The sequence below is a fragment of the Pelmatolapia mariae genome, linkage group LG17 (genome assembly GCF_036321145.2).
Source record: "Pelmatolapia mariae isolate MD_Pm_ZW linkage group LG17, Pm_UMD_F_2, whole genome shotgun sequence".
Lineage (NCBI taxonomy): Eukaryota > Metazoa > Chordata > Actinopteri > Cichliformes > Cichlidae > Pelmatolapia > Pelmatolapia mariae.
Genome location: NC_086242.1, coordinates 8731191 through 8756682, shown reverse-complemented (window position 1 = coordinate 8756682; position 25492 = coordinate 8731191). Strand labels below are relative to the sequence as shown.

The following is a 25492-nucleotide window of genomic DNA, read 5'->3' as shown; positions in this document are numbered from 1 at the left end:
ATGGAGGGAGCATATTGACCGGATTGAAACCAAATGTAAAAAAGTTGTTAATGTTATGAGGTGTGTAGCTGGGAGGGGTTGGGGAGCAAGCTCTTCTGCTTTGAAAAGACTTTACCAGGCATTAATTAGATCTGTCTTCGATTATGGGTGTGTGGCATATGGTTCAGCAGCTCGTTCTGTGTTGAGACGTTTGGATGTTCTGCAATCGGAAGCCCTTAGAGTGTGCTGTGGAGCTTTTAAAACGTTTAAAAATATTCACTTTCTTTGGGTGCCAGCTCATGTAGGAATCAGTGGAAATGAAAAGGTGGATAGGTTGGCAAAAGGAGCGTTGACTAAAAATAGGACTGAGATGGAAATTAAAAGCAGCGGATCTGAAGCAAAAGGTATTGTTTGGAGGCAGGTTGTTCAGGAGTGGCAGGAGCGGTGGGATTCAGGGAGTAAGGGCAGGCACTTGTATCATTTTAAGAAGGAGGTGGCAGGGTGTAGGTTGTATAGGGGTAATAGGAGAGAAGAGGTGGTCATTACCAGGCTTAGACTGGGACATTGTGCATTAAATAAAACACTACAGATGATAGGAGAACATGAGACGGGGCTTTGTGGAGTGTGCCAGGAGGAGGAGGAGACGGTAGAGCATGTAATACTGCGGTGCAAGGGTTATGATGTGGAGAGGAAAGTTCTGCAGAATAGATTGAAGGAGCGGGGAATCGGGGAATTTAATCTGAAGAGTGTGTTGGAGGGTAGTAGGGCACAGGTGAGGGAACTGGTGGGGTTTTTGAAGGCTATAGGTGTTTATGAAAGAGTGTAAGGTGTTTTTTTTTTGTTTGTTTGTTTGTTTGTTTGATTTGGATACAGATTGTAAGCTCACTGTCTGACCCATACTCCGGAACAGTAGGAGGCGGTAATGCTCCTTTACGTTGGTTGCCAACCGCCGTTAAACACAAAGAAGAAGAAGAAGAAGAAGAAGGCTATGGCGGAACTCCCACAGAGGCCAGCAGGTGGATGAGGAGAGACCCGAGGCGGCCGCCGGTCTGAGTGTCAGGTGAACTGAACTTCAGGTAAGAAGTTATGACCTGCAGTCTATCTGGGTCAGATATAAACCAAGTTTAGGTGTAGTTTATTTTCGTTGTGCTGACTTTTTACAGTCGGTTACAATAACTCCTACTGTGTACTAGCTAGCATGACCGGTGTTTCAGATCAACTGCCGTTGGTCGAACAGATGTGTGGCAGTCTTGCGTTTCAGGAGCTGCTACTGACAAACCAGCAAAAAAAAACCGCCAAATGTGTCATCTGTGACACTTGTTAGTTTATCTCAAACACACTCCGTCAGTCTTGATGCTGTTGAACAACAAAATGTTTAAAAATGTTGTGAGTTTACCTGGTGATATCCTCATGTGCGACGCGATCGCGAAAACAGCAAACAATTAACACCACGCCGATGTTGTTCACAGGACAGCGAGAGTAAACGATCGGGAGACTCTTGTTGTCGTTATCGTCCCCCTCACACGTTTTATTTCTCCGGTTTCAGTGTTTTTGCTTCACAACTAAAGCGTGCAGTTTACTTTGTGTGCAGTAACATGGACTCGAGTCAACCAGCGCCACCTCTGGCCAAGTGCCACAGCCTACAGCCAGATCAACTTGTGACACACATCTGCACCACGTTTGAATTCGTTTCATGCACAATACATTTGTACCTTTCAATTGTGTCTGTTTGTTTTGTGCGTCATGCAAATAAACCTTTGAAATGAATGAAATGATATCATGTATTTATTATTGGCCTACATTTGTACAAAATTCCAAATTATATACACAAAGTCATAGAAATCACCACTCCAATTGGTCATCATGATTTTAATATTCTCTTTTTTCATAACAATGAAATACGCCTTGCACAAATATGACACATCAATGGTTCATTAGTGTTGTCACATCACATTCTGTAAGCATCTTCTGTCTGTGTCCTTTCTCTGGAAATGAATATTTCCAGCCAATATAGGCAATCCATCAACATGGCTGGAGAGTTGGTAGTTACTCTGTATAAGTGTGGTTAATCTAATGAACATTTGTAAGGAGATGGCAGTTACTGTGAATTTACAGCAGTTACACAGTGATTAGTAATAAACAGAGCCAGTGAGAGTGAGTGGATTTAAGAAAGTCAGTGACTCAGGTGTGTCATCTGTTTTTGGGACTGGAGGAGACGTAGAAATCTTTTGTTTTAAATCTTAGTTAGGAAGATTCCTGTTTTAAAACAAGCACTTTTTGTGAGAAATGCAAGAAGTACATCTGTAGAAAGCACACAATTACATTCTGTCCATCATGTGGACAAAATTGAAAATGTTGAACATTGAAAAACTGAGAACGTTGGGCAAGTTCAAAAGAAATGTGTTTGTAAGAACGAAAAACCTTTACCAAATTGTTCCTAAAATAGTTATGGAAAGTCTAACTGTTGTATGTCTGCGTTCCACATGTTGATCTAATGGAAAATAAAGTTGCTATTGTTTTATTGCAGTTTTTTGACAATTCTGAGTGGATTTACACAGTACGGGCCAAAATGACCCGCAACAAAATCAATATCATTTTTTTGTTTTTCAACATAATATAAGGCTTAAGTTCCAAAACTTGCATATGATCTTCAATTTTTAGCAGATCCAATATCACATAGCAGCTGGAGCAGTCTCAAATGGAGGTCAGTCCACTGCTGCCACCTGTGGCCAAGTACCATAACCTACTACTAGATTAACTTGTGACACATCTGCACCTGCTGCTATGATCACATTGAGTAGAGGCTGAGTGGCTGCACTTACACCTGGTACATCCAAATCTACCCACAAACATGTTGAAAGATGCAATCCCAGCAATGTGGATTGTCAACACTAAAAACAATCAGTAAGCAAAGACAACAGGGATCAATTTTTTCTGTTTATTTAGCACCCACAACATTTGTAGTCGCCTTCTGCACAGGGGAAGTCCACACACACTGTGTGGTACCACTTTCCGCAGAAGGTGCATTCAATCTGCAAGATTGAATGAGATTGTCAGGGTCATTGTCTGACTGTTTGTTACTAATCACCTGCTGTACATTCACAGTAACTGCCATCTCCTTACAAATGTTTATTAGATTGACCACACTTATACAGACTGTATATAACAACCAACTCTAAAATGTTTGTTCGCAGAGAAAAGACACAGGCAGACTACGCTAACGACATGTGATGTTACAACACTAGTGAAATATTAGTGTCATTTCATTCATTTCAAAGGTTTATTTGCATGACGCACAAAACAAACAGACACAATTGAAAGGTACAAATGTATTGTGCATGAAACGAATTCAAACGTGGTGCAGATGTGTGTCACAAGTTGATCTGGCTGTAGGCTGTGGCACTTGGCCAGAGGTGGCGCTGGCTGACTCGAGTCCATGTTAGTGCACACAAAGTAAACTGCACGCTTTGGTTGTGAAGCAAAAACACTGAAACCGGAGAAATAAAACGTGCGAGGGGGACGATAACGACAACAAGAGTCTCCCGATCGTTTACTCTCGCTGTCCTGTGAACAACATCGGCGTGGTGTTAATTGTTTGCTGTTTTCGCGATCGCGTCGCACATGAGGATATCACCAGGTAAACTCACAACATTTTTAAACATTTTGTTGTTCAACAGCATCAAGACTGACGGAGTGTGTTTGAGATGAACTAACAAGTGTCACAGATGACACATTTGGCGGTTTTTTTTGCTGGTTTGTCAGTAGCAGCTCCTGAAACGCAAGACTGCCACACATCTGTTCGACCAACGGCAGTTGATCTAAACGCCAGTTGATCTGGAACACCGGGTTTCTATATAGCTGGGTGGGTGCTTTGATGTTACTGATAGTGAACTTTATTTTATTCATAAGGTTAGTTAGAGTTGCCAACCCTCCCGTATTCACAGAAAATATTACGCATGTCGTATTGAGCTGAAAAGGAACAGTTTGTCCCGGACATGAGCTACAATGAAAAAGACAAAGCTGGAGTTATTCTGTGTCTTTGCTGCACAGCTGCTGCCTCTTCTCCTCTCATTCTCTCCCCTCCCTCTCCTGTTGCTACTTCAATCATGAAACTGATCAATGATCAGCTGATCGGCTTTTCTCTCTTGTTTATTTATCACTCACTTTGCGCCAGAAAGAGGAAACCGTCGGATGTCGCACTAAACAACAGCAGCACGTTTAAGCTTGATCAGCTGTTGTTAGAATTTATTTAATATTAATTTCTAGTATCAGCTGATGTTTGCTGGAGCCACAGCTGTAAAGCTGCTGGTCATGATATCGGTTTGGTTATCTGGTGAGAGGGAAACATGGTAGCAGGGGCGATTCTAGGGTCAGAGCTTTGGGGGTGCTGAGCACCCAGAGAGCTGCTCGGCCAGGCAAGATCAACTTTACTCATCACGATGAGACGTCTTCCCTGTCTCTGTCAGTCCCTGCATCCCTACATGTCTCCAGTTGTCCCGAGTTCTCTCTGTCTGTCTCCTCGGTGCATTTAAACCCCTGTACCTCCCTGTCCTCATCGTCTGTTGTCCTCGTCTCTGTTATCAGTCATCATAATTTTACCATCTCTGTGCAAGTCTGCAAATTTCTTTATTAAATCATAAGATTCTTAAATTCATCAAGTCTCTCTGTGCCTGGGTCCTCGTCACGATACATGACATCACTGTTTTGCAACTTTGCCTATGGTACAATGTATGAAAAGATCTTTACTGCAGGTACTACTATGGAAACCACATGTTCATCTAATAAAAGATGTATATTTGTCCGCAGGCTACGGACAATTTTAAGTTTTACATTTTAAATATGCTATATAAAATTCAACGGGAGCAACAGGACGGTCAGATGTCGCTGATTTTACTACAGTGTAGGACGGGTTGTAGGCAGGGCCATTTACCATTTACCATAACTGTGCAGGGGCGGGTCTAGCAAAGTTTTGCCAGGGGGCCAGGTAGGGCATTAACATGGAAGGGGGGCACAAAGAAATACTTTTCTTTCTTATTCTCATTTAAAATGTTTAGCTTTTATTAAATTATTGTCTGAATTTTACAACCAAAGTTTTTATCTGATGTAAAATGTATAGAAATCATAAATTTACCAACAAGACAGTGTACATCACTGTCACAACAGCATCTGTTTTCATTCAAAGGCTTTATGGCTTTTCCTGTAATACCTGGTGGGCTGGTCTCTAGTCAAAATGCCTGGGTCGATTTTTTGTCCCAGTCCAGCCCTGCCTACAACCCGTCCTACTCTGTAGTAAAATCAGCGACATCTGACCGGCCTGTTGCTCCCGTTGAATTTTATATAACATATTTAAAATGTAAAACTTAAAATTGTCCACTGAGAGAGGACTTTTTATTAGTGATCTTAACAGTATTTTTTTTTCATATTAATTTAATTTGTTCATCTAATTGAATATAATCTATTTGTATATGATTGTCAGTCCAAAGAGGAAGAGAGGAAAGAGGGGAACGTGAGGAGAAAGTACAAGGTCAGGAAGAGGCAGGTAAGAAAACAGACAAGGAAAAGTGACAGGCAAAACAGAAACCGTTCAACTGCTTGAGTGAGTTGACTACCAAAAAGTGATAGACAGATTTGCCAGTCAAGGTGAGGCGACATGGGTTAAAATAAAATTTTAAAAAAATCTACAGAGCCATAGTAGTATCTGCAGTAAAGATCTTTTCATACATTGTACCATAGGCAAAGTTGCAAAACAGTGATGTCATGTATCGTGACGAGGACCCAGGCACAGAGAGACTTGATGAATTTAAGAATCTTATGATTTACTAAAGAAATTTGCAGACTTGCACAGAGATGGTAAAATTATGATGACTGATAACAGAGACGAGGACAACAGACGATGAGGACAGGGAGGTACAGGGGTTTAAATGCACTGAGGAGACAGACAGAGAGAACTCGGGACAACTGGAGACATGTAGGGATGCAGGGACTGACAGAGACAGGGAAGACGTCTCATCGTGATGAGTAAAGTTGATCTTGCCTGGCTGAGCAGCTCTCTGGATGCTCAGCACCCCCAAAGCTCTGATCCTAGAATCGCCCCTGCTACCATCAACCCAACATACTACACAAATGCACGGCAACGCCTTGAAGTCATTCTGTTGTTGCCAAAGAACTGATGAGAAAGATGTTTGACGAGCTTAATCTATGTGTTAGCCAGTAGTTTGTGTAGGAGTCATATGAGCTGTTCCTTTTTTGATTAAGTGGGTTGGTTTAAATGCACTCACTGTATTGGTACACGGGTGTGGGGCGTGACTCATGGGTGTGTTAGGTGATAAATGTGGTTGCACTCACCTGTTCACGGCACCTGATGTTGATGAGCAGAAAGGTAGGGTGAGCATGAGGCGAAACCTTCTGTTGACTGCAGCTTGAGCGCAGTTATGCAATAGGCCAATGTTGTAATTTGGCATAGTAAATGGTGCAGTTATTTGTGCAGTCTGTGCATTTGTTTAAGGTTTGAGCCCGTGTGCCGATTTGTATAGTGGACAGTTGTGTGTGGAATAAAAGTAGCAAATAGTACAGAGGTGTATCTCATGTGTTTACTGTTGCGCGTCATCTGTGTCCTCATGTTTAGCCTGCCGCGGCCTTTGGTTGGAGGAGCCGCAATAGTTTGGATATACAGAATGCTGGTGGCATGAATGAAAACTTTGAAGCTTCGTCCAGCGATGAAATTGAAATCATAATAAGGAGGGATTCTTCTATCAGGTGGAAAGATGAATTAACAACAGCAAAATTACAATATGTAATATGTATTTGTAAAGAAATATTATAGACAGTTTTGAAAGATATAGATAGATCTGTAAAGATGTCAAGCAGCTTCTAGATGCTTAAAGGAAGCAGTAAGGTCAGTTTCCATTCTGGGTTTTCAGCATTAATAAAGAAACCTGCAACAAGGTGAGTAATGTTTGAGGTCCAAAAGAAATCAACACAGACATTTTTGCCAGTGCTTTTCTACCTGAACATTCAAAGCGCTCTGTACAGGTTGCCTCATTCACACCTGTTCATAGAAGCCCTTTTTCTGTGCTTTCTATCTAACATTCACACACATTCATACTCTGATGAATGCATCAGAGAGTGACTTGGGGTTAATGTCTTGCCCAAGGACAGTTAGCATGCAGTCTGGAGCAGCCAGGGATCGACCCAAAAACCATCTGATTAGTAGATGACCTGCTCCACCTCCTGAGCCACAGCCGCCCCTTTTAGAGGTAAAGAATCAATTAGAAAGTAAGTACAGTAATTTTTTGAGGTGATTTGATTAAAAAATCATTTTTTGCTTCTAATTACATAATTAAGGTGTAATTACATCTTCCAACAATTGATACATTGTCATAAACGTATCATTTATCTACTAAAAATACATAGGAGCTGGCGTCATGTTGTGGAAGCTGCCATCTTGCCCCCACCATCATACGCTGGCTGAGATGGGCATCGCTGCTCCGCCTTTTCATGTTTTATGTAAGTGGCTTTATACATTTATACATACATGTATATTTTGGTGATCTCTTTCTCAGTATGTTTTTCTTCTTATGGAAATAAGCAAAGATGAAACCAGTTAATGTTAGGCTCCAGTGTCCTAAAAAAATCCCACCTTTCCCCTGATAAACAAATTGATTGCATTCTCACATTGTGTGGGAATTGATGATTAATTACAACTTCGATGAGCCACTTCAAAGAAAGTTTCACCTGCGTGGGCAGCAACAGAAAGTCCAGATGTTCAAACAGAAGGTTTCCACATTAAAATCTCGATATTTTAATCATCTAGGGTAAAATTGTAGTTTTTCATTAACAGGAACACAGTGGAAAGAAACTATATCATTCGGATTGTCTACATTGGAAGGAACTACTTCTTCTTCCGCCTTTCATAGTCATGTGTGAAATACGGCTGTATAAATGTGTGGCAGCCTCTGGTGTGCGCACTCACAACAATGGCTGAGCGTAATTAGAGTCATGTGCAGACGTATTTTACATCCACAAACAGCCGAGACGTGGTTTGCGATACATGTGGCAAGAAAGTGAGGTGTTGTGGCAACACCACTAACCTTGTCAAACACCTCAGAGTAAATCATATCACAGAATATGAGGAGCTTATGTTGAGGCGAACTGAAGAGGAGGAGAAGGACAGGTGCTGCTAGGGTGAGACAGACGTCTCTCAGGGAGTCCTTTAATGCTGCAGGCAGGCAAGGTGTTCAAATAGCGCACAACTTCAGTTTTTTTATTTCTATATGATGAACTCTGCATTATTAAGTGATAAGAACAAGTAATCTGATGTCCTGTAATCATTATGACGCTATAATTTGAGATAAAATAAAAGAGTAAAGTTTTTGTACAAAGTATCGGATCAGTATCGTCGATACCTCCCTGAATTTTACTTGGTATCGGACCGGAAAGGAAATCAGTGGTATCGAACATCACTAGTGATCAAACGTCAGGCCAAGCTGGAAGTGATTCCTGTCTTCTCTAACTTCTACAACACTGTCCAATAGAGACACGTGAATGAAATGCAGCGTCATTAAAAACACTGATGATCTTTATTTAAAAATGTAATATATTTACATCTGAATAAACTTTTAGGCATTACGCTGACGGACGGATGGATGGACAATGAATGCTTTCTCGTCCTTCTTGTCATGCACCATGGAAGTGTCTGAGGGGCTTTTCCACTTGGAATCGGGATACTGTGTCCACACTTCAGAGGTGGAGTTTCCAGCATCTCACCTGGGCCTCATCTGCAAACAATCAGCAGGAGGGCTTCTTAAACCAGCGCTGCCTGCTACTCCTCGCCAGTTTGTTCTGCCATCTCCAGTGGTAACTAGGCTTCACCTCTGCTCCAGTTCTGGCTTGCTCCTTCCCTGTGTTTAACCTTGTTTTCCCTGTGTTTAGGTCTCCTCTGCCAACATACTAATCCTACCCTCAAACTCCCTTACCCGTCCTGCAACTTCTTCTCCCTCTGTTGCAGAATTCCCGTTGGATTGTTCCCATCAGGAGCCAGGTGTTCAGTCTCTCGATAGCTTTTCCTCTGGTTCCTGCTCTCTGCTGACACTCCTAGCTCGAGCCACGTTCTCCATTCCCTCTCTTTAAGCAAAGTCTCATAAATAGTTTAACCATGTGCATTGAATCTGCATTTGGGTCTAAGCTTTCTATGGAGGGAAGAAATCATCACAGTGACATCTATTCAATTTTCAATTCAATTTTATTTATAGAGCGCCAAATGACAGCAACAGTCACCTCAAGGCGCTTTATATTGTAAGGTATACTTACAAAAAAAAGCCCAACAATCATATGACCCCCTATGAGCAAGCACTTTGGCGACAGTGGGAAGGAAAAACTCCCTGCTAAAGCTATCCACTAAAGAAAGAGAAATATATTTTTGTTTCATTTTTTATTTGTCTTCTTCTTCCTTCTGGGATTTGGAAGCAACAAGTAAAGTATGCATATTATACACAAAAGCAGACTTAAATGATCTGACACATGCAAAATGTAGCCAATTGTTATCATTTTATTATCATTTATTATCATCTACCCTGTGTTCTCAAAACGAACACAGGGTAGAGAGATGATGGAGGAAATGAAAAAGAAGAGATTAAAGGACAGGTAGAGGGGGGGGGTGGAGGGAAAAAGGAGGGATAGATAAAAAGAAGGAAAGAGACAGGGCAGAGAAAACCCCAACAATCACATGACCCCCTTTGAGCAAGCACTTTGGCGACAGTGGGAAGGAAAAACTCCCTTTTAACAGGAAGAAACCTCCAGCAGAACCAGGCTCAGGGAGGGGCGGCCATCTGCTGCGACCGGTTGGGGAGGGGCAAGGAAAACAGGATAAAGACAGACAGAGGTTAACGAGTACAATTCAGTGCAGAGAGGTCTATTAAACATAGTGGGTGAAGAAGAAACACCCAGTGCATCATGGGAATCCCCCGGCAGCCTAATGCTGGGCATACACTGTGCGATTTTTGGCCCATTTTGAGCCAATTTTTCAGTCGTGCGACCGTTTGGAGGATCGTGTGTCGTGCATCGTCTATATGGGGTAACGAGAAGCGATTAACACTTCTCGACCAGCTCCCGATCATCAATCGTTTGCTGGTAAGAAAATCAAACCTGTTTGAAGTCCTGTCGGTTGTCCTGAGGGCGTCACCGCAGCGTCTTACACTGCGCACGCGCAAACGCAGAAATGAGAGTGAAAAGACTCACCCCTGCGAGTCAATCGTACAGTTTGAGCAGGAGCTGAATAACGCGACTGAAAAAATCGCAGCACAGTGTATGCCCAGCTTATTGCAGCATGGAGGATTCAGGGTCACCTGAGTAGGCCATCAGCCTTCTAAAAGGATACTGAAGAAACCCGTCGAAAGAGTGTTAGTCTTCATCACTGCTGCTGCTGGACTCAATTGAACACCTCCGAAATTTGCACACAGGCAAGTATTCCTCTTCTTCCTCAAAATCCTCTCGGGAACACTTCCTCGAGCCTCCAGCTTCATGGTTGCCAAGCTCTTCGTGTGCATCTTCAAAAAGTTCATCACTGCTGCTCTCAGAGTGGTCGTACACAGCTGAGCTGGTCCCCGAATCAGAGTGTGCAAGCCTGGATTTTTTGCTATCACGCTCTTCTTCGTCAACATCTTCCTCTCTGGACCTTTTCGTGGATCCACCGGGCTGCGGTTCTTCTTCTGTTGACTGCTCATTGATGTCCTCATCAGCAATATTACCAACACGAGGACAGCCCTCGCCATCAGAAGCAGAGAAGAAGTCAGAGTCATCATCAGAAAACTCCTCGCTCCGTCTGATTCTTTTGTATGGTTCCACATCTTCTTCATCCATCTCTCTAGACCTCCTCCTGGATACACCTGGCTGAGGGTCCTCTTCTGGGATGTGCTGGTCAACATCCACACAGTCTTCAAATGCCTCATCCGAATCCTCATTTTCAATGCCAACAACAACCACAGCATTATGATCCTCATGCTGTTCATTGTTGACAGCATTGGCATTAAATTCCCTTACATTAATATTTTGAACGATGACATTGTTGTCATCGTCATCATCATCGTCATCGTCAGTGTCAGTGTCACCGTAAAGGTAATTGTCATATTGTTCCAGCACTGAAGTTACTAGCCTATCCACAAACAAACAAATATCACAAAGAGCAAGATAAAGATCGTTCGCGAAGCCCCGGAGTCCACCAATATCTTCGTTAGCTCGTCGGTTAGCTCGTCGGTTAGCTGGTCGGTTAGCTCGCCGGTTAGCCCGCCGGTTAGCTCGTCGGTTAACTGGTTGATTAGCAGGTTCCTGATCTCCACTTGCAGTTGATCGTGGGTTAACCTGTTGGCCTGCAAGATCATTTAATCTTTTAATTAGCATCCATAACTATCTGCTGAAAATCTGTTTTTCATCAATTTCAAGACTGAGCACATGTGCTTACCGTTACGGTTGTTTTGTGATCCATCACCACTTTCACTCATTTTGACTACAAGGAACACAAAACAGCAATGATCACTAAACCTCAACTCAGAATGTTCAGAGAATTTGCTTTTTTGGTGATGACTTTAGGCTGCGTCCGAACGTACACGGCTATGTTTGAAAACGGACGTTTTCCTTTTTCGTTTAAAAAAAAAAAATCCAGTCCACATGTGCAGCTTTGAAAAAATATCTCCTTCCACATATAAACGCTAAAAACAAAAAGACAAAGCTGCGCTTTCAAAAATAGCCGTGTACAAGTGGACGCAGCCTCAGTTTCTCAGAAATTCCAATAGTTTGTTTGAGAACAAAACTTAAGTCTTCTCTATTTTCCTAAATGAACAAAATAATCTCAGAAATAATCGTGTTAAAAGGAGCTTCTGTCACTCCAAGATATGATTAAGAACATTTTCTAATTCATGTATAGTTTGTCAAATATGACATCAGCTGACAAATAGTTAAGTCTTCATTTGTTTTCCTGGAAAATATAGTCTAGTCTTGCACAATGTAAAGTACATAAATACTGTCCTGGCAGGCAGGAAAATCAGGCTTCATATATTTAAGTAAATGATCTTAAGTTTACAAACTGAAATGTGAGCTTACTTTAGTTCTTGGTAAATTACAGAGCAGTTAATCCTCGGGGAAACGTCGAAATGTCACTAAATAGTGGTCTGCGTTCATACGGTTGCAGTGTCTTCAGTTTTGTGTTCATATGCTGATGTTTTCATTCAAAACATGCTTAAATGCTGTGATGTCATTTTAGCATCAAAGACTGTAGAATGTGCAGAGATTCTTTTTACATCAAGTTGTTTGCTCAGAGTTTGATATCTTTTAAATGGAGACAAAAAAACAGACAGAAGTGGATGTAAAAGACTAAAGCAGTCAATGTGTTATTATTTTCATTTATTCTAATAGTTCCTGTAAAGTTCTACTCTAAGAGATTCATCTTGGCCTTCATGCAGGATTAAAGCTCAATAATGAGGACACACACAAAATATAAAACATTTATGATTGTTAGGCAAAGTTATCAAAGCATATATCCACTAATATGGTCTCATTCTTGCTCTGCGCCCTCATTTTTCCCTGGAGGCATCGCTATGGCAACAAAACATATAAATATAAACTTTATTTGTACAAATCTGTGATGTTGATGTGCACAACGTGGGATTCAGACCTCGGAGGGTTACTCAACAAATCACGAAAAATTAGGTTTAAATTTCTGTTCATGACGGTGCAGATTTCTGACATTTTGTGTACTTTAAGCATTTAACAATTTGATTGTTTCTAATAAAAACTGTGTGAAACTCAAGTTAGACCTGTGTTTGTAAATGAACCGCCCCATGTTGTGTAGCTTTCTGGATTTTATACTTATTGGGCTACATATTAATTTATTATACAGGCTATACAGTAGATCAAATCTAAACTCACATGTTTAAAGTGTTTAATCATGTGGGCTACAGACAACAATCAAGTTATGGCCTATATTGATATGAAAAACGTGCATACTTAGTGCATTTGAATCATTTTAACCATATGTAACCACCTGCATGTCATGGTCCCGGGACTTCTACCTGGTTTTTTGTGTGTCTTGTGTTGTTGTTGTTTGTTTGCCATTTAATACTTGTACAGCTGCTGTTATCACTCTATATTTCTTCATACATTCTTATATATTTCTATATTGTGTATTTGTGTATTTTGTTGTACAGTTATTTTATTTTCAACTTTAATTTATATTTTTATCTTGTTCTTTCCCAGTTAAATTTACCCTTCATTCTAATTTGTTGTTGTACAGTTATTTTATTTTGAACTTAATTTTTATATTTTATCTTATTCTTTCCTAGTCAAATGTACCATTTTAATTTTAATTTTCATATTTATTTCTTATCCTATTCATAGTCTTTCTTTTTTCTTCTTTAGGTCACGAGCAGTTGTGTAAGCATTTCACTGCATATCATACTGTGTATGACTGTGTATGTGACAAATAAATAATTGAATTTGAATTTGATTTGCTGTCAGTTTTAGGGTCCCTAGGTTGTTCTGTTAAGATGTTGCTTATTTGATTTCCCCTCGTGACCTTACCCCCTGTGTGCCCCCTCTGTGTATCTGCCAGTCCCCATGCCTCATTTCTCCTCCTTGTGTTTTATTCCATGTTTTCCCCAGCCCGCTACGTCTGTGTTCTCTTCCAATCTGGTCTGCGTCTCTGTGTGCTTCCTGTTTTACTTTGATAGTCTCCCGTCAGTGTTGTGTTACTCCTGCCGTGTCTCGTTATGATTATCAGTGTCACCTGTGTTCCCCGTGTGCTCCCACTTCCCTCGTTAACCCTCTGTGTATTTATGTCCGCGTCTCCTACATTTCCTACATAATAGAGCTATAATAAATGTTTGTTTGGGGTCAGAAGCCAGTTAAAAGCTGTACGTGGTACCTGAGGCGGTGCTGCACTGACCAGATGTTTCTGGCTATTTGCTGGTTCAGCCTGCCTATCACTGCAGCTCTCGGCTCTTATTGGTCAGGCTGACGGCATGCTCACTCAGCACAATATAAAACAGAAGAGGGTAACAATAGAAACATTAGTGCTGTGTGTGTGTGTGTGTGTGTGTGTGTGTGTGTGTGTGTGTGTGTGTGTGTGTTGTAAAGACAGTCCAAATCAGGGTTTTAAAATGTGTTGCTGTCTCCATCCAGCATCAAAGCTGCAGTGAAATTTCCTTCAATGAAATTTTGGCTCAAAGGAAAACAGTGTTGTTATTGTCAATCTCCAATTAAAATAAAAGTGTAATTAAACCAAGGCAGACTTGTATTGACTGGACATGGTAGAATTCTGCTGAATTACCCCCTTTATTGCTGAGTCATGCAAATGGTCTACAGATGGTCGCAGGAAGTGCTCCACCGCAGTTTTCCTGGGACGCCACGACTTTCGACTCTCATCTGATCAAGCACGAGAAAGCATGAGTCTGCACCACAGCTGCCTGAATGCAAAGCAGGGAGGATCGTGTAAGGATCGCCAGAGTCGGCGTCTTTCACCGAGCCACAACTCAGTCGACATTTAAATACACAGATGTGGTTTTTATTCGTTTGAATACGACTTATGCTCAAGAAGATGATCTTTAACACTTCCCCATTCCTGGTTACTCTACAAGTGAGAATCATCAACCATGAGAGCATTGCAAATATGAACTTCTAATGCATATTCAGCTGCATTTGTCATGGTTCAGAAAGCAAAAACAGGCTGAAGGCCCCAAGATGATGACATCTGTAGTTCAAACAACTTTAGCGTTAAATATGCTCCAGTTAGCAGCAATGTTCCCTCTAATTTTTCATGTGTCCGAGCGAACACACAAACTCCCTGAGCGTCCCTTGGACCACTGTGAGCAACAGCAGACGTGTGCAATGTGGTCACGCTAGCATCCAAGTTACATGGTTTATTAAAATAATCAAATTACAGCATTTGTGTTAGACTACTTTTAATTAACTGCTTCAGCCCACTTACAATGAAAATTTAAAACTTGTTCATGACCTGTGCAGCATGTTAACACTATTGGAAGTAAAAATAACTTGAACTCCAGTTTTGAAAACACAACCTCCTTTTTTTATATATTTATAAAGCTCTGACTTGTAATATGAGTCTGTGGTCTGGGAGAGAGTCCTGTAACTCTGTCTGCAAAATACAGGATATAATGACCAATGTTGGGCAATTAATGATATAGTTACTACTTTAAAAAAGTAACTGAGTTATGCAAACAACAAAGTTTTTTGCAGCTGTTTTTACCTAAAAATGCAGCCAAGGCGTCTTTTTAAACAAACATTTCAAACTATTTACAGAACAATCAGCTGTTCTGCATCAAATCTGATGCCACACAAATTATTTGTGCCACTCCAAAAAATAATTTCTGTCCACTATGAGATGAAGGAGAACAACAGCCTGATACCTGCAGGCCTGACAACAGCGGATGTATCACTGCTGTAACACCTGTAACATTCAGCAGTCGCCTCATTGTTCTGACACACACAATGGTTGTACACGTTGTCATTAACGTGGCTTCACTCGTCATCAGCCACGCCGCTTTGCTAGCTAGAACACCGGTGTGGGCGCATAAGGGCGCTGTCAGAGCCTGTCAACCACGTTGATTAGCTGCGTATATACGAATGTGAATCGCATCAATGGCTGGACTATGAGATAAGGTGGCATCGTTCTAATCCCATAGCTCACTGACTCACACTGCAAAACAGAATTGTTAAAGTATTTATTTTAATTTCAATTCAGGTTAGATTTTTTTTGTGTGCAACACAGATTTTCTGTGCGCAGAGACCGTGCCAGCAGTGCGCAGCTTAGAGGGAACATTGGTTAGCAGTGACGCTGATAAGAATGTGTGCAGGCTGGGAGCACAGAAGTATTTACTGTAACTTAGGGGGGACCCACAGAGTCAGAGCACTTCAGACTAACGGGCCTGTCTTATATGTCATCAGCTTCTCCAGTGGGACTGAAGCCATCCATCCCACCAGCCAGCGGCCCTTCGGGTGAGAGGAAGGGCCCCGTCGTCATGGCGCCTGTCAACGTGGAGCCAGCCGGGCGAGTTTGTCCTAGAAAGCTTATTTGCCATCTTCACCTTGCTCTCTGAACGCAAGAGCTGTATCATCATGGCTGAACCACTGGTGAGCGGCCGAGCTGCGATTCTTTCTTTTCTCTCCATGACGCTTAGTCCACTTCTGTCTGTGTTACAGCATCATAAACACGCATTTTGCCCATCTTACTTCATTTTATTAGTCATAGTACCTTTTGATGGCGGTGTTTATTGGCTCAACATTTTATGCAAATCTCAGTTTCGACCTTTTTTACTCTCCAGCCGAGCATTAAATGGACAAAGCAGTAAATCAGGGAAGGCCTTCTCTTTATCGCTGTGTTTACTGGATTGTATTTTACCTGAGAAACCCACGCACACTCCACAGTCAGCGATCAAATAGAAGCTGTTCTCCACCTCTGTCTGTTCTTATCTGGCAGGAGAAGCCGCTAAACAAATCTCTGCAGAGGAGAAGAGCCACAGTTTGACCAGGTGTGTGCGCCTCATGTGGACACATACTTACTATACACTGTCACATATTCTGAACAGGACTAACCTTTTTTGCCATCCTTTGTCTCTTGGCTCCCTCTCTTCTTCCTGTCATCTGTCCAGCTGATCAGCTCTATGAGTTCTCTTGCTGGGTACTGCCTGCCATCCATCCTGAAGACTCTGTTCGACTGGTACAAGAGGCAAAATGGCCTGGAGGACGAGTCCCATGAACATCGACCCGGGGCCAAGTCAAAAAAGAGTGAGAAGATTAAAATATTGGAGCTGTTTGTGCACATGAACACATGAACTGGATCATGAAATACTTTCCTTTGAAAGGATTTATTCCAAGCAATGTAGGCGCAAATATTCCCAAACCAGCCTGAAATCAGATGAGGATGATTATGGTGATGGTCGGTCATTGCAGAAGGTGAACCGCGTTAAAACCACAGTATTCAGATATACATATACAGTAAGTACAGTGGGATGCAAAAGTTTGGGCAACCTTGCTAATAGTCATTATTTTCCTGTATAAATCGTTGGTTGGTACAATAAAAAATGTCAGTTAAATATATCATACAGGAGACACACACATTGATATTTGAGGAGTGAAATGAAGTTTATTGGATTTACAGAAAGTTTGCAATAATTGTTTAAACAAAATCAGGCAGGTGCATAAATTTGGGCACTTTTGTTATTTTAATGATTTCAAAACTTTTAGAACTAATTATTGGAACTCAAATTGGCTGTAAGCTCAGTGAGCTCCGACCTACATACACAGGTGAATCCAATAATGAGAAAGAGTATTTAAAACCACTTAAGCCCCACGCCCCCGGTATCGGGGGCAAAAAGGAGGAGATCACGTTTAATCAGTTATAACACGGGGTGAGAAATATAAGTCCAGACATGTGTGGTATCCACAGAAACCTCTGAATCTCAGCTAAAATGTCATATAAACCATTTCTACAACCACCAAACACACCGAAAACAAGCCGTGATTAAACGAGCAGTTACGTAAATGCGCAAAGGTCCGCTAAACAAACAAAACCGAACCAGAAATTCTTTAGACTTCATGTAACCGGCTAAAGATAGGCTGGTTAGCTTCCAGGGCTATCACTGACTGCACACACCAAGTTTCACCACACTCTGACCAAAATTCACTGAATGAGCCGCAAAAGAAGACCACAAAAACACACAGCGGCGCAAATGCGCTAAGACAGAAATTGGCTTACCGTCCCGATTTCCTCCGTTATTTTCGCCGGTAGCCGGTAACCACGTGATTGCTGGTAGTTACCACGCCTACCTAGCCGCATCAGAGCCGTTTTCTGTCAACAACCTCCATTTTAGACCCACCTACAGACACGTGACTGGACAGACGCCACATGCAATAAATTTGGACCCACGTGGGTTTTGGCATCACAACGTCTGATTGGTTGAAGTGACGTGAACGTGGCATCGTTATTTTGAATCTATTGGCTAAAACGATTAAAAAGAGGTGTCAATCATGCAAATTGACCAAAAGAAATCAAAGTTACAGCCCCTCGGAGTTTAAAGGGCCAGAGGCCAATGAAGCGCTCTATGCCCACTGCAGTAAAGGGCCATTACCATGTAAATGTGTGGTTCCAAAATATATTTTTAAAAAAAGCATTTTTAGGCCTGTTAATAAAATTTATTACTTTCTGCTCTTTAATACCTAAAAAAAATTAACTGGCATGGTGTCCAATTGTGTGCCAAAATTGGACATTTTTGTACAACGTCTGGATATTCATGTATTGACAGGGCTGTAGTTTTTCACTGTTTTACTTTAGAAACATAAATCTTTGCACAGATGATGCTTATATGTTGATTACTGGATTTCTGGAACCAAATGTGAGCTGAGGCATATTTTTAAAAGGGTTATATGCTAAAAATTACAAAAAAAATTAGGCGAGAATAAAATCTACTTTTTCTGTGTTCCAGTCTCAGTAACTTTGACACAGTAATATCTGCTTTAATATTTGCACCTCTGATTAAATTTCCCAAGTGTTAGCTTTATTTTGATACCAAGATTGTAAGGACAGAGTTTGTAATTGCAGAGAAATAATCAATTTAATTTGGGCATTACATTTTCGAGCAGGAAGCTCAGAAACCCCCTTGGGGCTTAAGAGGTTAAGGGGGTCAATTCTAAGTTTCCCTCCTCTTTTAATTTCCTCTGAAGAGTAGCAACATGGGGGTCTCAAAACCTAATTACATTGTCTTCAACGTTCCAGCGAATAGGTTTAAGCTACAAACCTATCAAGGGGAAGGACACAGAAAGATGTCTCAGAGATTTAAGCCGTCTGTTTCCACAGTTAGGAACATATTGAGAAAATGGAAAACCACAGGCTCAGCTCAAGTTAAGGCTCGAAGTGGCAGACCAAGAAAAGTCTTGGACAGACAGAAGCGACGAACGGTGAGAACAGTCAGTCGACCCACAGACCAGCACCAAAGACCTACAACATCATGTTGCAGCAGATGGAGTCGCTGTTCGGCGCACTTTACACAAGGAGATGCTGTATGCGACAGTGATGCAGAGGAAGCCTTTTCTCCGCCCACAGCACAACAGAGCCGCTTTTTGTGTTGCCAAAATTTATGAGCCTGCCTGATTTTGTTTAAACAATTATTGCACTGTGGTGGCAGATTTCTTTTTCTCGTGTGTTAATCACATATTTAATCATATCATATTAGTTATAGTAATATCACTTTCTCACTTTACTATAGTAAGAGCACTCCTGTCACTAGTTGCATGTGTTCACCTGCGACATCATTGTGTGTGAATGGACTTGAGAAGACTGAGCTTCACATTTGCCATACTAGGAGTTGAAATGGCAAAGGAAGAGACTGAAAAGCATGAATGTTAATGTGAGAACACATGAAAATTGGGTTGGAAAACTGTGGCCGGCTGTCTTGTGGAGGTTCAGAAAAGTCCGTAGGATCACAAAAAAGGTCAAAATAAAACGCACACAAACACACATAAACAGAGAAATGTGAAGGAAAGGCAGCTTTAAGGACATGCCCTGCTGACTCTGCAGCTCCACTGCACACACATCCATTACACCTGCCTGCTAACACACACACATGCAATGAGTGTGTGTTAAAATAGTGTAAATTTAACAGACACTTGTTATCAAATGTTGAGTGTATCCACTGCTGCCAATTAACTCTCTATGGTTGCAGGACTACAGTTTAACTTTTGTGAAAGGGAAAAGAGATTCTGGTTTGACCAACCAGTGATCAGACAATAAATTTGGTTGTTAATATAGTGAATTGTGAGATGCTTTCTGCTTGATTGGTGCAGCACAAGTAATTTTCTGATGAAGGAAATCCTCTTCTGTGATAATATTGATGAGTGGATTATTAAAGTGAATAAGATGTAGCAGAGGGCTGAGTTTCCTGTTTCTGATGTATGGGTGAAGCTTGCACCCAGATACACACCTCTGAATACATCAAAACAAACTTGTTTTGTGAAATACATCATGACATGTTACACGTTTACTTTTGGAGGGGAACAAGGAGAAAAGCTAAATGAAATGATGGGTCTGTGAAAATGAAAAATAAGTGAAAAAGCACAGACCTGGGGAAGAAATTCACATTCCAGTGATAAAACATTGATATGGAAGCTTTAAAGGGTGAACACTGGTGTTGCGTGAACTGTGCAGCTGCTAATAAAAAAGGGGAAAAAATTATCTGTGTATAAGGTGGAACTATGTTGGTTGGCCCCAGACTTTCCAGCATTGTGTGATATTCTGGAGCACTTGTGGGCAACCAGTAAATATGATGTGGGGAACATGAACAGAAGCAGTGACTGCAGCTCTGCATGGCAGGTTCTAATCCCTACAGCATGTTGTGTCACCAGAAAGCAAAACTTTTCCTGTGATTTCTGGCAGATTTGGGGGTTTTTTTGTTTTAGTACCAGGCTGATTTTGCCAGATTAGGGTTGTTTTCTTTTTGTAAGAGAAACACAGGTTTATTTTTATATATATATTTAGACATGTCCTGAACAAGGCCTAATATGTTTGGGTTTTTTTTGTAACGGTGCACTTAGGAAAAAACCTTTAGCTGCTACTTTTCTGTGTTACTGATTTTGTGTGGAGAAAACTGTGTTTTACTGGCTGCTTGTTGGTTATAGTAAAACACTGTACAGTGGGAAAATGTGTATTCACTGTGAAACACATGCTGTATCACTCCTTTCACAGAAAAGGAGGGTTGACCACATGATTCACAGCAGCACCTCTGCAATCTGTTGATCCAGACCTGACCTCCAGACGCTCCGCGGCTAATGTTTGTTTTTCTGAGGGTCTTTGTGGAGGATTCGGCACAGACACAGACATGCATGAGTGAAATGAAGCAGGTTGTGCAGTGATTACAGAACATCTTAGTGTGGGGCTCATTATCATATCATTGTTGAGCTCAAAGTGTGAAAACAAGTGACATTACTTAAGAAAAATTACTGGTTGCAGTAGTTTTGATTAAACATATGGGATGATCCATGATTTGTGCAAATTATGGACACAGTAATGTTTTAATGATTTTGGGGAAATAAACTGCACGTGGCACACTTGTGTCTGTGGTGTTGGATGCCTTATTGCTGCTATGAGCCTGCATTTGTTTGCAAGTGTGAAGTTTGTATTTATACACCAATTTTGGTTTCTAGGTAATTGTGGTGTGGATGCAGGCTCCAGACGGAGCCAAGAGTTAGACCCACTTAACATGACATTAATGCTGATTTTATTCTCTAACACAGGGTTTACAGGGCTAGAGAGAAGTTACTGCGGAGGAGAAGCCCTGATGTTGTCTGAGAAATGATCTAACTAAACCTTTTCTTTTGTTGTTCTCCTAGTTCTGATGAGTCGACTCATGGGAGAGACCATGTGTCAAAAGGAGGGATTCCAGGTTTAACATAAAACAATGTTTTCTATGTTTTCCACGAGTTTTTTCTGATGTTTTGTCCATGGCTTTTTACTGTGGTTTGTGAGATAATAGTTCATGTACAGGTATTAAACCTCTACAGGGCGTAAGTCCATGTTCAGATAAGGTTTTGATGATCTATAAGTAAACGTCACTGAACTGAAAGGAAAATGTGGTTTGATGATGGTTGACATGTTTTCCAAGTGGTTAGAAGTTTTCCCTCCTAGTAAAGAGATACAGGTGCAGCAGCCAGAGTATTACTGGAAGAAATCATCCCAAGGGTGGAATCTCCTGACTGAGACTGGGTGCTGATCAGAAGTCTTCAGAGACCCAGCGAGAAGTAGGAAACACTCATGGCATAGCTGACAGCCCAGGCAGTGGTTGAGGTCAAAGGTCGTGCGGTTTGGAGCCCTACTAGCCATCATGAGAAGATTCCAGAACCACAGCAATAACCATAAAGCTGCATTGGAATGAGAGGGTGAGGGGTGAAAAGAGCGCCCTCCTCCAACAAGAGTGTGCCAAGCTCTACCTCAGCGACTGCAGAGTGAGACTCTGTGGCGCCTAAGAGGGATCAGCGAATGAATGCAGATAACACCTGCTTAAACAGCCAATCAGTTTCCCTGGAAAGCTTAGTATGTTTTTACCTTTACGTTTGTGTGACGTTTCTAATCATTTTATAAATGATATGCATTTACATGACTCTCTGAACATCACAAACTCAGAGTCCTGAGCCTGAGTAAAAGTGATTGGAGTAATTATAGCATGGGGTAGCTAGACTGATTATCTAGCATGTCAGTTCCTGATGCGTAAGTGCATTAGGCCCTCATTGTCTGAGTAAACATAGTAAGGCATGTGTTTGGTGAGCCATGTGTGCCTCAATCCCTAATAACACGGGGGAAGAGGGTCTTTTACAGAAACAGTTAATAAATTGGGAAACATGGGTCGATGGATTTAATGATAAACTGCGAAAAATGTATCACACACTGAAAAACTTCCTTATCTTAACAACGGGTTCTTATGAAAGAGCAGCTTGAAGTTTTCTTTGCAGATGAACAACGAATGCTGTTTGACCTTTGTATATGATCTCCTTCGAACAAAGGGTGGAGACCCAGATGGAGAGAAGATGACCATAAAATGTGAATTTGTTTTTTCCGCCTGACTTTAGGGAGGATGCACATTGTGAATTCTTTGAGTGCACAATGGTGCTGATGTTCAGTAGTTAGAAAGGTGATGGCCAAGCAGAAAACGAGGTCATAATTGTCTCTGTGAGGGAGGAGGTATAGCCCCCCCGTGAGAAGGGCCCACATGTGAGTTTGTGGATGTTCTTTGTCTGTGTGTCTGTATATAAGATGTGAGGGCGGTGGCCACAATTCACAGATGGTCCTGGTGTTTCACTGGGATGCTCTCTCCACATTGCAATGTGTTTATTAAACCCACTTCAAATCAAGCTCACTGGGTGTGTTGCAGGTTATTGTTAAATTTTCCACAACATGCACACTTTCTGTAAATCCAATAAACTTGATTTCACTTCTCAAATATCACTGTGTGTGTCTCCTGTATGATATATTTAACTGACATGTTTTATTGTACCAACCAACCATTTATACAGGAAAATAATGACCATTAACAAGGTTGCCCAAACGTTTGCATCCCACTGTAGATTAGACTTGTAGTCACGACCACCTAAACCGAGACCAGAGGGTATCGAGACCAAGACGAGACAAAGATGCTGCTTCGTTTACGGGTGTCAGGCATATTTATGTGGTTTTGCTTTCGCACAGCCCTCCTCACCGCTCTCTGTTTTTCACTTAATGATATTATCCTATATCCTCGCATGTGATTGGCCACAATATGGAGGGATTGGAGCATAGCTGAGCCACTGTGTGAGAGCTGAGCAGCCAAAGGAAATTAAGTGAGGGTAGAAATGACTGAAAGATTAATAGGATTTGTTTTGAGTGTTGCTCAAAAAAAAGAATGACTTCATATAGGAAAAAAATATATATCACATATGCAGGAAACCTTATTAAGCAGCAAGGCAGAACAAAGTCGGGCTGTATCACAGGGACTAAACCCCAATTCAACCAGACCCAGAACTGATCCAGAATTAAAACAGGACTACAACAGTTCAACATCAGGACTACTGAGGACTTAACCAAGACAGAAGCAGAATCAAAACTAGATGATAGTAGGACTGAAAATCATCATAGACCTGCACTGCACTTATTTTTTAATTCTACCAAAGTCCACTATTTAGATTCAGAAAGGTTTATATAATTATTTAGCCTTGTTGTGCAAACAAGCCTGCATAACTTAATAAATATAGAATTTGAAAAGTAACAAATGGTTTCTCGTCTGATTTCCAAACACAAAAGTTCAGCATATCTCAAACAACAATCACTTCAGTATCGCTGTCATCAGACCTGAGTTTCACTGGCTCATCGACTCATATGGGACTCCTTTCATAGTTTTACAGCCTCCTAGTGATTAAATAGACAGCAGACAAACTGACATCTGAGGCAAACAGCAGACTGACAGCCTTTGCTTGTACTTTTGCCCTGCTGTTTTCAGCTAAAGTAGCTTCAAGATTTAAATAATCCTTTGTTCCACTCACTGACCGTATCAGCTTGTTTCGGCTCTGCATTATACATGTGTCATGTTTTCAGAGTAAAGTACTCAAATCAAGCCCTCTTTTACTTTAAAATCGTGTTTATAATTCACTCTCACTCATTGCATTTAGTTGTTGTTATTGTTCAGAACTTGCACTTTCCAGGATAAATCATCATTAGACTGCATTAGCACAAAAATTGACTTTATAAATGATCTGAGCCCAATTTCCATCCTCTGCATGTTGATTCCTCTGTTAGAGGTTCTACTTATAACAGTGCATTCAGTATTCAAAGCAGTGTTACAGTTTTTAAGTTAAAAACATGTTTTTATTTGCGGTGCATGTTTCTCCTCAGGTCTCTGTTCTCCTCCTGACCTACCTGACTCTGGAGTAGTTCCTCGTCATCGTTTTCCCTTTTAGCAATTTGCGCCCAGGCAAACTTCAGACAGGGGTAAGTTGCACTAGTCATAATAATGTGCCTGATGAAGGTCATCCAACTGTTGTCTTTGTCCACAAACTAATTATCGCTCTTATTTTGAAGAAAGACTGGGTTTGTGCTGCTGGAATATCATCTTTAGGTTGGTGTTTAAGTGGATCAGAAAGTGTGGAACAACCTTTAAGACTTCAGTGAGAGAATTTGTTTTTAAAGCACAAAAAAACAACACATGTTCAAGTTACATCAACCCAACAAAACCCTCCTCTGGCATTAACATCAGCAAGCAAACTGTTAGCTGCGAGCTTCATGCCTCCAGTAGGTGTAAAGTGCGGGTGGCTCATTTTAGTCCACTAGTAATCTTAGCTGTAAGGGAAAACAGTTTGTGTGGAGAACAAAAGAGTGATATCCTTTGTTCTATTGGTATGATATGAGGTATAAAGTAACCCCTGAATATCACCAGAAGTCCCCAAAATACTGACCATTTCCAGATTTGCAAATTGCAAATCCAAACAATGCAAAATTGTTCATTATCACAAAATATACAAAGTGTAAAGTACAAAAACTACGCAGTACAAATCTGTGAAGCAGAACTGTCGGCTTGCACACTTTTCCTCAGTTCAAAACCGCTTAAATACTGTTTAATACTGTATGAACTGCATAACGCTGTTTGATAGTCCCAGCCAGCATGAAAAGCATCTCTTTAGGTCTGAACCTGGTGGCTTTCCTGGTGATTGTATTCTCCTACTGCAGTATGTTCTGCTCCATCTTTAAAACCGGCATCACTGCCACCGACCTGAGGAGCAGACTGCACAGAGATGTAGCTATGGCCAGCAGGTTTTTCTTCATAGTGTTCTCTGATGCCCTCTGCTGGATTCCTATATTTTTGGTGAAAGTCCTCCCGCTGCTGGAGGTGCAGATACCTGGTAAGAAGTGAAACAGCTGCCTTATAGTATCTTAGAGGTTTTACATGGATTTTTAATATAGGTCACTGTGTTACTTTATAGAATAGTTTGCTGA

At 41.2% G+C, this 25492-nt stretch overlaps 1 long non-coding RNA gene across 3 annotated transcripts; it reads left to right on the top strand.

The window, feature by feature from the left end:
* The first annotated feature begins 954 nt into the window (after nucleotides 1-954).
* Nucleotides 955-24647, top strand: LOC134616059 (uncharacterized). 3 transcript variants are annotated; one of them, XR_010091404.1, is made up of 8 exons: nucleotides 955-1055; nucleotides 7133-7235; nucleotides 7393-7485; nucleotides 8602-8835; nucleotides 15931-16116; nucleotides 16463-16514; nucleotides 16635-16770; nucleotides 24395-24647. It is a non-coding gene; the product is annotated as an uncharacterized LOC134616059 (long non-coding RNA). The 3 variants fall into 3 exon arrangements; XR_010091406.1 differs by having other exon boundaries at nucleotides 7133-7254; XR_010091405.1 differs by having other exon boundaries at nucleotides 958-1055; nucleotides 7138-7235.
* Nucleotides 24648-25492: the final 845 nt, after the last annotated feature.